At 38.1% G+C, this 12,551-nt stretch overlaps 1 long non-coding RNA gene across 1 annotated transcript; it reads left to right on the top strand.

Annotated features, from left to right (window-relative positions):
* Positions 1–675: 675 nt before the first annotated feature.
* On the top strand, positions 676–1,712 carry LOC115974857. The gene is made up of 3 exons (XR_004088017.1): positions 676–755; positions 1,340–1,523; positions 1,622–1,712. It is a non-coding gene; the product is annotated as an uncharacterized LOC115974857 (long non-coding RNA).
* The last annotated feature ends 10,839 nt before the right edge of the window (positions 1,713–12,551 follow it).

Below are 12,551 nucleotides of genomic sequence, written 5' to 3'. Positions count from 1 at the left end.
TTTTGGTTGTTAATGTGGCTGACCGTCGACCCACAGGTCCGGCTCTCCCTCACTCCGCAGCTCATCTCCAGGCTTATGTCACCGGTTCTTTTTTTTTTTTTTTTTTTTTTTTTTTAATGTTGTTGAGCTTCATTGTTTTTGTATTTTTAATTTTAAGTTTATGGGAGTTCAAAATAAATAATAATATGAACTGGGTTTTATTATTATTTTTTTTAATTAGCTTGGAGTTCAATAGGGTTTGGATTTTTTAAAAATGGGTTTTATGTTGGCTAACCGTTTCTTGTCTCTGTTGTTTTCTCTGTACAGATTTGTGTTGGTTAGTGTGGCCTGAGGCTGCTTGTGGTTTTGGGATTCCAATTAAATCCATTCTTTCTTCACATAAGGTAAGGAAGCTGAATCAAAATTTTGTTTTATTTTGTTCTTTCTGTTTTGATTAATATTGTTATTATCCTAACATTTATATCTAGTTCAGCTTCATTGTTTTTGTATTTTTAATTTTAAGTTTATGGGAGTTCAAAATAAATAATAATATGAACTGGGTTTTTTTTTTTTTTTTTAATTTATTAATCAGCTTGGAGTTCAATAGGGTTTGGATTTTTTAAAAATGGGGTTTTGATGATTTGAAATTGTAGACATGTTGTCTAACCGGTTCTTGTCTCCGTTGTTTTCTCTGTACAGATTTGTGTTGGTTAGTGTGGACTGAGGCTGCTTGTGGTTTTGGGATTCCAATTAAATCCATTCTTTCTTCGCATAAGGTAAGGAAGCCGAATCAAATTTTTGTTCTATTTTGTTCTTTTTGTTTTGATTAATATTGTTATTAACATAGAAATGTCAATGCTCTGAATATGCATCCCCACTTGTGTGGGTTTGGATTAATATTTTTTGCTGAACGTTGGTAAAGTATTAGGGCAAAATACTGCCTTAGGTTCCCTTCTCAAATTTTTTCCATCTGTTTAGTTAAATAACCATTCAAATGGCGTTAAAACACTATATAGAATTACTTGAAGGCCATCTTGATGCTATTTGGAAATACATGGTGAATTCCTAAACTTTTTTGCTTGGAGAGAACAATGAGGTGAGGAGATTACTGAGGTGGTTGCAGTGAGTAGGGGATTGGGATTGGGTTTGGTTGCTTTTTGGTGTTATTTACTTTTGGAGCTAAAATTTAGTAATTTACATGAATTGTTGTTGCTTTGAGGAGCAAGAAAGTGTTTCAAAGGGTCAATGCCATAGGGTTTTGTGACTTTGTTTCATGTGATAACTTTGGTGTTTTCTTCATTTTTGCATAGTTTGTTTAATGGAAGAAATTGTTTGTTTTTTGTGTTTGTTGGGAATGCAGATCCTAAAACGGAGATGGAAGACACAAACACAGACACAAACAAATCTGGTTCTTCCTCGCCAAGTGGTTCTCCCTTGAGAACCGGACGTTGTCCCTTGCCGACTTTGCGGTCTCCTTCGCCATTTTCACGGTCACCCTCACCATTGTCACCTGGCAGTTCACCCTCAGGATCACCATTAAACGAGTAAGTGTTTGAATTTGTAGTTAATCAATGAGTATGTGTAATAATAAATTTGTGATAATTTGTTTTGATTCTAACTCCCAAAATTTTGAACCAATTAGGAATCCGAAATCTCCGACGGTGGACTTAGTAGGAGAAGACTTAGAGGTAGAGGAACAAGAAGGGACAGAGGGAGAGCAAGAGCCTACAAATGAGGACTTGGATACAAGTAGAAGAAGAAAGACTACCTCAGATGTTTGGTCTCACTTTACAAGGAAGAAAGTTGACGGAAAAGTTAAAGCCCAATGCCGTCATTGTAACAAACTTTACTTGGGTGAGTCTAGCCAAGGTACAACTCATTTACGTAATCATTTAGCAAGATGTCCACAAATGAAATTTAAAGATATAAGGGATATGAGACAACAAGTTTTGATCAAACAACAAAATAAGGTGGATGGAACCATGAGTTTAAGTACTTATCAATTTGATCAAGTTAGAGTGAGGAATAAGCTTGCCCGTATGGTCATCCTACATGAATATCCTCTTTCAATGGTTGACCATATTGGGTTTAAAGAATTTGTGGCCGATCTTCAACCTATGTTTAAGCTTGTCACAAGAAATACTTTGAAGAGTGACATTCTTAAGATCTATGATAATGAGAGGGAGAAAGCTTTGAAGATGACGGACAAGAATGGAAGTAAGATGGCCATTACAACCGATATGTGGACTTCAAGTAACAAAAAGAGAGGGTTTATGGTCATTACCGCTCATTTCATTGATCATACTTGGATGTTGCAAAGCCGGGTTCTAAGGTAATTTTTTTTATCTATAAATTGAATGTTAAAGACTTTACATTTAGAATGATTTTTGAATTATGTTATAATTATTCATATTATTTTTCTAGGTTTGTTTATGTTCCTTCTCCACACACAAAAGAAGTTCTTGCTGAAGTCCTTGTTGATTTTTTTTTAGAGTGGAACATTGATAGGAAGTTGTCTACAATTACTGTTGATAATTGTAGTACTAATGATGCCATGATTAGACTTCTTTTGAATAAGCTTGATACTAGTTCTCTTATGTTGGGTGGGTCTATGTTGCATATGAGGTGTGCTGCACATATTTTGAATTTGATTGTTCAAGATGGGTTGTCTCTTATTGGTGATGGTATTGAGAGGATTCGTGATAGTGTGATTTATTGGACTGGATCACCAAAAAGAAGGCAAAAATTTGAAGAAAATGCACGTCAATTGCGTGTTCAATGCACCAAAGAGTTAGTCTTAGATTGTAAAACTCGTTGGAATTCAACTTACTTAATGCTTTCTACTGCATTGATTTATAAAGATGTTTTCTCACGTTTGGCTAAACGTGAAATATCTTATACTTGTTTACCATATGATTATGATTGGGAGTTAGTCAAAGATATTTGTGGGAGGTTGGAGTTGTTTCATAGTGCGACTAAGTTTTTCTCTGGTCGTAAGTACCCCACAACTAATATGTATTTTAATGTGGTGTGTGAGTTGAAAATTACATTGAATGAATGGAGTGTGTATTCAAATGAGATGATAAGTACGATGGCAGAAAGTATGCTTGCTAAGTTTAATTCTTATTGGGCTAATGTTAGTGTTGTTATGGCTATTGCTGCTATCTTAGATCCAAGATATAAGATGAAGTTATTAGAATTTTATTATCCTAACATTTATGGTGATAATTCTAATTTGGAGATTGAAAAAATTAAGAATCTTTGTTATGATTTACTTGATGAGTATGGAGATATAAATGAGTCCTCTGTAGATAATGAAGGAAGTTCCCATATTCCTACTAGTACTTCAAGCCCTGTGACACAAATGAAATTTAGGTTGAGTGGGGCAATGTCATCTTTTGATGAGTTTGTGAATAATAGTTCAAGTAGTTCAAAGAAACATGGGAGTGCTAGAATGGAATTTGATCATTTCATTGATGAGGGAGTGTTGAAGAGGAGTGAAGATTTTGATATTTTGGGATGGTGGAAAAGTAATGGTTTAAAGTATCCTACTTTACAAAGAATTGCAAGAGATATTTTAGCCATTCCTGTTACAACTGTTGCTTCAGAATCGGCCTTTAGCACTAGTGGGAGACTTTTAAGTCCACACCGTAGTAGGCTACATCCCAAGACTATAGAGACAATGATGTGTGCTCAGAATTGGTTATAGAGTGAAATCAACGGTTAGTAATTGTCTAATTTCTATTTATAAAATTAAAATTGTAGTTTTATATTTGCTAGTTACAATTTGATATTTCATTCTTTAATTCATTGTTATTGTAGGTTCTTCAACTATGTCTGGAGATTGTACCCTTCAAACAATTCTTGATGATGGGGAGCCTAATGAAGAGGATGGAAGTTGTGTCACAATTATGGATGATTAGACATTTTGTATTAATTTAGTAGCCTTTTTAATTTCTTAAACTTGTTGGATTAATTTGTTGGTTTGTAATTATTTTAAGCCTTTTTAGCATTTTGTAATTTTTTAACCTTTTTAATTTGTTGGTTTGTGGAGGATAAGACATTTTGTAATTTCTTACACTTGTAGGATTTGTTTTGTAACTTTTTATTTTTGAATTTCTTGAACTTGTTGGACTTTTGATACTTAGTTCTTGGACTTATTGGATTTATTTTATTGTTATGTTTAGGTGGTGATTTTAGTTATGATTTATTGATTTATAGATGTATTGATGTTTGGTGATTTATTGATTTATAGTTATGATTTATTGGCTGCCCAATGAATGGGCTTGAATTGGCTGCCTTATTGATGTTTGGTGATTTATTGATTTATAATTATGATTTATTGGCTGCCCAATGAATGGGCTGCCTAATAATGCCTTGAATGGGCTTGAATTGGCTGCCCAATGAATGGGCTTCAATCTGGCAAAAAACAACTCAATGGGCTTTAAAAAAAAAAAAAAAATTAGTTGGGCCAGATTTGGGCCCAACAGGTTAAACGGGGCCCGCGAGGCCCGCGGGGCCCGGCGGGGCGGGTCTGGGCCCCCAAAAAAAACCCGATTATTATTCGGGCCGGGTTCGGGTTTAGGGTCTTGGCCCACGGGTCGGGCCCAGGTATGCAAAAACCCGGCCCGAACCCGACCCATTGCCATCCCTACACAAAGACAACACGCGATGTGTTATCAAAGAGGAAACCGAAGCCCTCGGCGTAAAACCTCTCCGCTGCACTCCATGCGGTAAACAATCCACTAGAAAATACAGTTGGGATACATGGACAGCAATAGACCCTCCAAGCCTAATCTACCCAGTGCACCTAAGCCCTCCAAGCTTCTTGCTCCAACGAGGTTGCGCCGAACTTTTTTCTTTTCTAACTTCCCGGATTCTGCTACTAGACCGTAGCATCAACCAATGAAGATTGGTTCCTTCCTAACTGCTTCCCAGAAACCCAAACAGTTGTCTCACAGTGATGATGATGGTGAGAACCAGGTTTGGTATAATGCCTCTCAAGGATTTGACAATGGAGAGGAAGAGAGTTGAGGAATTTGGAGAGACTCTAAGGTATAGATTGTGGGTGAATCAATCTTGTTTTTCTTTAGGGTTTCTCTCTCAAAATTCTCTCTAGAAACTCTCTTTCAATCGTGGGTAAAAGGGGTATTTATACTGGAGTGGGAGAGGAATGTGAAACATCAGGTTTAACAAAACAGGGGTGGCTCGCGACTTCACCTCGCGGCTTGACTAAGTCGCGAGATCTAGTCGCGAGATAACCGTATGGCCAGTTGTCCTGTTTTGTCCTGTAGTGCTCCAGCTTGCATGACTGTTCACCTTCCAGCATGCTTGGCACGTGTGCTGCGTTCTGGCGGCTTGCAGCCGTGAGTCACCCGCGAGTCCCAGCCACGAGTCTCTGTTTTCTTGCACACTCTTGAGCAATCTTCACTCTCTCTCATTCACTACCCTTACATCAAACCCACCTAAATACAGGGTTACTAAATGCTGAATTACAAGCAAATTTGGCACGGAATAAAGCCAATTAGATGGTTGAATAAATTCAACCTTACATTATCGAAGAGGAAACCGAAGAACTCGGCGAAAAACCTCTTCGCCACCCTCTAAGTGGAAATCAATCCACTAGACAATCAATTGGGATACATGGGTAAGCAGGAGACCCTCCAAGCCTAATCTACCCACTGTACCTAAGACCTCCAAGCTCCTACTCTAACAAGACTTCTCGGAACCGTGTCTTTTCTAGCTCTCCGGATCCCACAACAAGCTCCATGTTGCATCTACCATCCTTGGCTTCTTCCAATGTTTCCCAATAGCACCGAAACCTCACTAGACACTCTCAAAAGGTGTGGTAAGTGTTTGGGCTATTAACCTCTCAATGGTATGGAAATAGAGAGGTAGGAGATGAGGAAATCCCACAAACAAAGGTGTAGAGAATTGTTGGTATAACAATTTCTAACTCTCAAGTGTTTTAACTAGGGTTTTCTCTCAGAAGCTCTCCATTACATTTGTGGGTAATGTGGGTATAAATAGCGTAGGCATAGAAAGTGTGTATCAAGCAGTACAGATTAGTAGAAAGAATGTCTCGCGGGTGTCTCGTAGGAAGGCCTTACCCGTGAGATACTCGCGAGACACAGCTGTCTCCATCTTTACAGACTCTTCGCATTCCAGTCATGTGCAAGGCACATGTTTCACTTCGCAGGAAGCTTAGTCGCGAGACACCTGCAAGAAGTCTTCTGGCTTCACTTGCTTGAGTCTTCACACTCTCTCTCTAACACACAACCCTTACAATCACATCCCACAATAAATACAGGGTACACAAGATTGAAAATAATTACAATAAAATTTGGCACGGAATAAAAGCCAACAAAATACAAATTTGTAAATCACAACTTTACACTAAGTTTTGGTTTTTGAAGAATTTTTGGGGGTTTTTCAAAATTGATGAGATTTTGTACAAGAATTTGGGTAGGGTGTTGCTTAAATAAGTTTAAAACTTCATGCATCGCACCACATGTGCATTATAACAATGTTTCCTGCATTTTAGATGCGTGTTTACTTTGTTTCTATGTTGTGTGCTAGTAGGATTGGATTGGGCAGAGCCCATGATGCATTTAAATTTGCATGTCACATGTTCATGTATTTTCATGCATACGTACCTTACTATTTCTATCTTTTGATATTAAAACTGTTTAGTGCTTTTTTGATTGTCTCTTTCTCCCTCCCTCTCTCTTTCTTACGTTAGTTGCATCATGGCACTTAAATGTAAATCCACTCCGTCTCGGAACCCTCTTCGTTTCGAGGAATCTTCTTCTTCTTCTCCTTCTAACCCCACTCCATCTCACGTACGGTTCTGTGATGAGAAGGCCAAGTCGGACTTCTCGAAGAACTTTTCATGACAAGGCATTCATTTGGAATGCCAAGTCGTTCTGTCAAATTTTTTTAACACTGACCTACCCACTATCATCTACAGTAGGGGTTAGGAGTCACTATGTGGCGTCCCAGTCACGTGCCCTTCCGTGATCATACAGGAGTTCTACTACAATATGCACAAATTTGATTATTTTATACCCCAGTTTGTCACTCGCATTCGAGGTATACGCATGGTAGTTACTACGGATATTGTATCCGAAGTACTACACGTTCCTAGGTTAGTGCATCCTGACTACCTTGGTTGTGATCGTCTTGAGACTGTGTCTAAAGACAAACTCGCGTCTCTATTTTGTGAGACACCATCTTCTTGAGGTGACCATCAAAACACCCCTTGCTCGGCCTTTGTAAAAGGTCTGAGATTCCTTAATATGGTGATGACATTTATTCTTCATTCTTTGTCACACTATAACACTATCACAGAGCCTCGTGCTCACTTTTTGTTATCCCTTATTGAGGATCTTTCTATTGACTTTCCTTCTCACTTTATACTCTCCTTTATAGATGTCTATAGGGATACGGCAACCTGTGATAAGCTTATTTTTCCTTCGGCTATCACGCTACTCCTTCGACATTTCTTGTCTCCTATCCCGAGTCTCCCCACTTCACATTCATGTGTGCCATCGATGCAACTACCAATCGATAAAGCTAGACAAAGACGACAACTCCTCCAGCTTCTACCATTCCATCCACCTCCGCTCCTTCGTCTTCAACGGGTGGAGTGACACTTGAGGCCATCATGGCACAGCTTATGCACATGGATGCTCACCTTGACACTCTCAGCGATGATTTGTGTCAGGTGAACAGCCGTGTTGGTCATATCGCACGACGACAAACTGTTAAGGATGGTTTCACTGTGGCTTCCTCCCCTTCTCCCGAGGCATCTGAGGATAAGAGTGACGATGGCTCCAGCAGTAATGACGCTGATGAGGATGATGATGCTGGCTCGCCTAGTGATGATGAGATGTCTACTTGATGTACTTACCCCTTTGTCACTCATGAAAAAAAATGGGAGTAGTTTTGAGATGAGAGTAGTCATACTCATTGGGGGAGGATTAGTATAGGAAATAGGGGGAGTGTTTATGAGGGATGTATTGAAGATTCTTGTATCTTTTCTTTACTTTCTACTTTAGATAAATTATTTATCTTCTATATTGGTCTTGTGGCCATTTGACATACATTGTACTTATATTTGATTTATATATATATTGATGTATGTTATTTCACCTATCTCTCCATATGTTGTTTCTTTTCTTTCGTTATACACATGTTTCTTATTTATTGTATGCAATCTATTATTTATATTTCACACTAAGATGTCGTGATTAGTTTTGTTTAAAGTGTTTCAGAAATACAGGTTGTCAAAGTCTTCTTGCCATAAACTCTCTTCTTGCAAAGTTTTTCAAGAGTTTGTATTAGGATAGATTTTATTGTATTCAACAAGTGAGTATGAGTTGAGTGATTTATGACTTCTCTCATATTTTCATTTGTTTGTTGTGGTTTTGTAACGGATTGCCAAAGGGGGAGATTGTTAGGACATATGTGATTCATTGTTAAGAACATATGTCAATATTTTATGTAATTGGCTAATCCTTTAACAAAACACACTTTATTTGTAATTGGGTAGATCTAGAATGTGTTTAATACTTCAAGGAACAAGGTTTCAAGTTCAAGTATTAAACCATGCATGTTTTAAAGGTCGTTAGCTAACATCTATCGAGGTTTAAAAGCTATTTCAGCTCGTGACTCGACAGCTAGCTCGATAGATGGCTATCTATCGAGGTTTATAAAACTTAGTTTTTCAGAGCTATTTTTCATCCAATCCGTGAGTATGTGTTTATGCTTTCTTTCCTCATAACCCTAAACATATATAAGGATTATTTTGTGGGTCGTTAAGGGTTATACAAGTTGCACAAGTGTGAAGTAAAGTCTTGTTCATGCAAATTGTGATCGAAGACAGAATTTGCCCCAGTTCATCTTTTTCTTGAAGAAGCTGTTGTGTTTGTACACCATAGAGTTTTGTGACCAAGGAGCTTCTTGATCTTCATCATGTGATGAACTGAAGAACTTTGTAGCCAACACCTTTCTCAAGTTGGTGATTAAGTCGCGTATTGGGATCCGCGCATTGATTGGTTAGTCACATACTGGGAGCCATGCATTGAAAATGAGAGATTGTCACTACAGAATAAGTTCAATTGGGTCTTGGGGTAAGGGTTCAACTATAGGTTGGTATAAGGTACTAGGATTCCTTTACTTGTAACCACTTGTTTTGATAATAGTGGATTCTTGAGAGTGGTAACCTTAAAATCACCCGGTGGGGTTTTTGCCGTATAGGTTTTCCCCATTCGTAAAAGAATCATTATGTCAATTTAATTTTCGCTACATTTAGTTTAATTGGTGATTTGTTTGTGCTGCCCACCTGTGGTGAATTGGTACGCCCCCACCAAGAACAACAAAAAGGCCATTGCCATCCAAAGGCACTCCTTAGCCATCCCCTGTGGACGATGCATAAAGTCTGCCTCAAGATCAATGTAGTGGATCATCTCAGTAGTCCGACCACCTCCCAGCCAAGGTCTGCACCAAGACAGCATTGGCAGACCTCTCGGGCATTAAACAGATAACAGGTTCAAAACCCGCAACACAGACATAGCCCCGAGTCTTCTCGTTCAGAATGGAGTACCACACCATGACCTGGCTGGTACTTCCCCTAGCATAATATGGGGCTGAGACCTACAAAAAAGAATGGGACTAGATTCTTGATTAAGTGAAGGAAGCGGTGAAAAAAGTGATACTGGATGCACAATAGGATAAAATGTGACATTAGACAAACAATCAAGTGCAAAAGTGGTGAAGAATGATGCTAAAATGCCAAATAGATGAGAAAACGGGTGAAAAAGGAGCTAAAATACTAAAGTATGGTTTCTACCTGGCACCATACATACACAAGAAAGGCCCTACATACGCAAAATACTACACGCATAAGCAGCGAGAATTATGCGCATGCATGAACTGAAGAACAGATACATGCATGCAAGAACAAGCTTGCGTATGCATGAATTCAGGCTGGGTATGCAAGAACAAGTCTACACACACAAGCCCGATTCAACGTACACAAGAATGAACACAGAAGGATGTTCTTCGACATTTACAAGTTTTCTCAACCAGAACTCAACCTAAACATGTTCCTACCCCTTCTAGAGTGTCAGGTTTTCATCTAAACCCATCTTAAAGCAAAACCCAAGCATTTTTAAGCATAAAAACTAATTAAAACAGAAGATCAAAGGAAAACTTGAAAAGTGAGGAAAGTTTGAAAAACTTACTAATCCAATCTTTACACCCTCCGAAATGTGTTGTTGTGATCTGTAGGTCAAAGGAGGGGCCATCATTAGCCTTACTACTCCATTCCAATGGGTGAAATGAAGAATATCGGTGGAGAGGACGTAGGAACTTATTTGAGACTTAGGTGCCATTGAAGGAGATAAGAGAGTTTGAGAAAGAAGTTGAGAATGAAGAAGAAAACGGAAGTCAAATTGTGAGGGAATAAAAGAGAGGGTGGAAGCTTTTGTAGGGAAAAAGAAAGAAAAGAAATTGAAGAGTTAGAAAGTATGAAAAGATGAAGGAGATGAAGAGAATGAAAAGAAAGTCAGAATGCAGATCTTGTGCACATATCCTACGAGAATTGAACATCTAGGCATAGATCTTGTACAAGTCAAAGTGGAGCACATATCCTCTGGGAATTGAATATGCAAGAACCAATCCCATGTAACACAAAATTCATACACATATCCTACAGGAATTGAACATGCAGGCATGAAACCCCACACAAGTCAAAATGTCAGAATGCAGATCTTGTGCACATATCCTCCAGGAATTGAACACGCAAGTACAAATCTCATACTAGCCAGAAAGTCAAAATACTAACCTTGTGCACATATCCTATGAGAATTGAATATGCAAGCACAAATCATATACAAGTTAGAGTGGTGCACATATCCAACGGGAATTGAATATGCAACAGGTTAGAGTGGTGCACATATCCAACAGGAATTGAATATGCAGGCATCGATCCTATACAAGTCGAAAGTTATGCACATATCCTTCAGGAGTTGAACATGCGGGCACACCATACAAATTTCGCATACATATCCATTGGGAATTGAACATGCAGGTGCGGTAGAAGAGGTAGAGATAGAGGTAGAGACCAAGGTCAACCCGAGGTAAAAGCCTCACCAGAACAAGTAGAGATGGAGATAGAAGACAAGTACCACCCAGAGAAGTTTGAGGCAAAATCCCCAGATAGACAACACAAATATATATCCTTTTAAGCTCATAAGAGCACCCTTGTTTGATTGTTTGAGCTCGTAAGAGCACCTTTGTTTTTTCTTTTTAATGACTCTAGGATAATGAGTCACTCGTCTTGTGCTTGTAATTGGCAAAATAGGTTTTGGGATAGCAAACATGTTGTTGCTCGTTTCTCGAGCAACAAATGTGGGAATTCGGACATATGAAATCCCACGCAACTCTTCGGAGTTGTGCCCCGCCCCATGAATGTCATGTGCATAGGTTGGGCTCAAGTCGTACGTCAAAAAAAATTTTGATCTCTTATTCTTTTGATTCCATTAACGAAGCTGACGAATCAAAAGAAGGGCATCTGTAGACATCGCATTTTGTACCCCTTATGACTCAAGCCCCCATTCCCTAATATTGCAAAATTCTAAGACCCCAAGGTTGGTTTAGGGCCTAATCAGAAGTTTAAATTGACTTGAGAGGAGTTAAAATGAAAAATATAACTTTTAATGAGCAAATAAATCAATTTTTGAAAAATAAGGCCAAAGGAAACCCTCACTATGCGTATACGGCTTTCTACATGCATACGTAGGCTCGATCTTGCACACTAATAGCAATTTTTAGAAACCTAAATAAGGAAAGTTTTCTGGATTTATGTTGAGGTTTGAAATGAATTCCACATCACCTGGGGATAGTTCCAAACCCCTTTTTTCACACTATAAAAAGCCTTACATGGTATATTTTCAAAAAATACAAAAATCCAACGAGAAAACACTAAAATTTACTAGAAATAGTGAATCAAAAGGGAGTTTTACTAATCATTCTCTTATTGTTTTGTGAATAGATTTGACTTACGGGAATGGTAAAAGATCAAGCTTGAAGAGCTTTGCTTTGAGGTATCTAGTCTAAACTTTTCTTTTTCCTTTCTTTCATTTTTTGCTTTTAAATCTTTATGTTTTTCTTGTTTTTATATGCTTTAACATTTTTATTTAGCTTATGCTTATTTGTTTGCATGTTTTAAATGCATGTTGTCTTGTTATAATTCTCATTTTGAGGTTCTACCCTGTTTTTGTGTTTTTACTGTTCCTAGGCAAGAATCTGCATATGCATAATCTTGCCCGCATACACAGTTTTGATTATGCATAAGCAAGCTTGTTCTTGCATGCACAAGCTGCTACCCAGAAACCCTAATTTTTGTTTTCTGTTTGTTTCGTTTCTGGTTTCATATGTTTGTTTGTTTAGCTTCCTTTTTCATATTTTTATGCTCTTAATGTCTATGTTTCACATGTTTAATTTCTTGTTTGTCTCACATGTTAGAATTAGGGTTTTGTTTTATGTTTTTATTGTTTTGATGACAT

This window comes from Quercus lobata, chromosome 2 (genome assembly GCF_001633185.2).
Source record: "Quercus lobata isolate SW786 chromosome 2, ValleyOak3.0 Primary Assembly, whole genome shotgun sequence".
Classification (NCBI taxonomy): domain Eukaryota; kingdom Viridiplantae; phylum Streptophyta; class Magnoliopsida; order Fagales; family Fagaceae; genus Quercus; species Quercus lobata.
The sequence above is the reverse complement of the archived record's forward strand: the minus strand, read 5'-3'. Positions and strand labels throughout refer to the sequence as shown.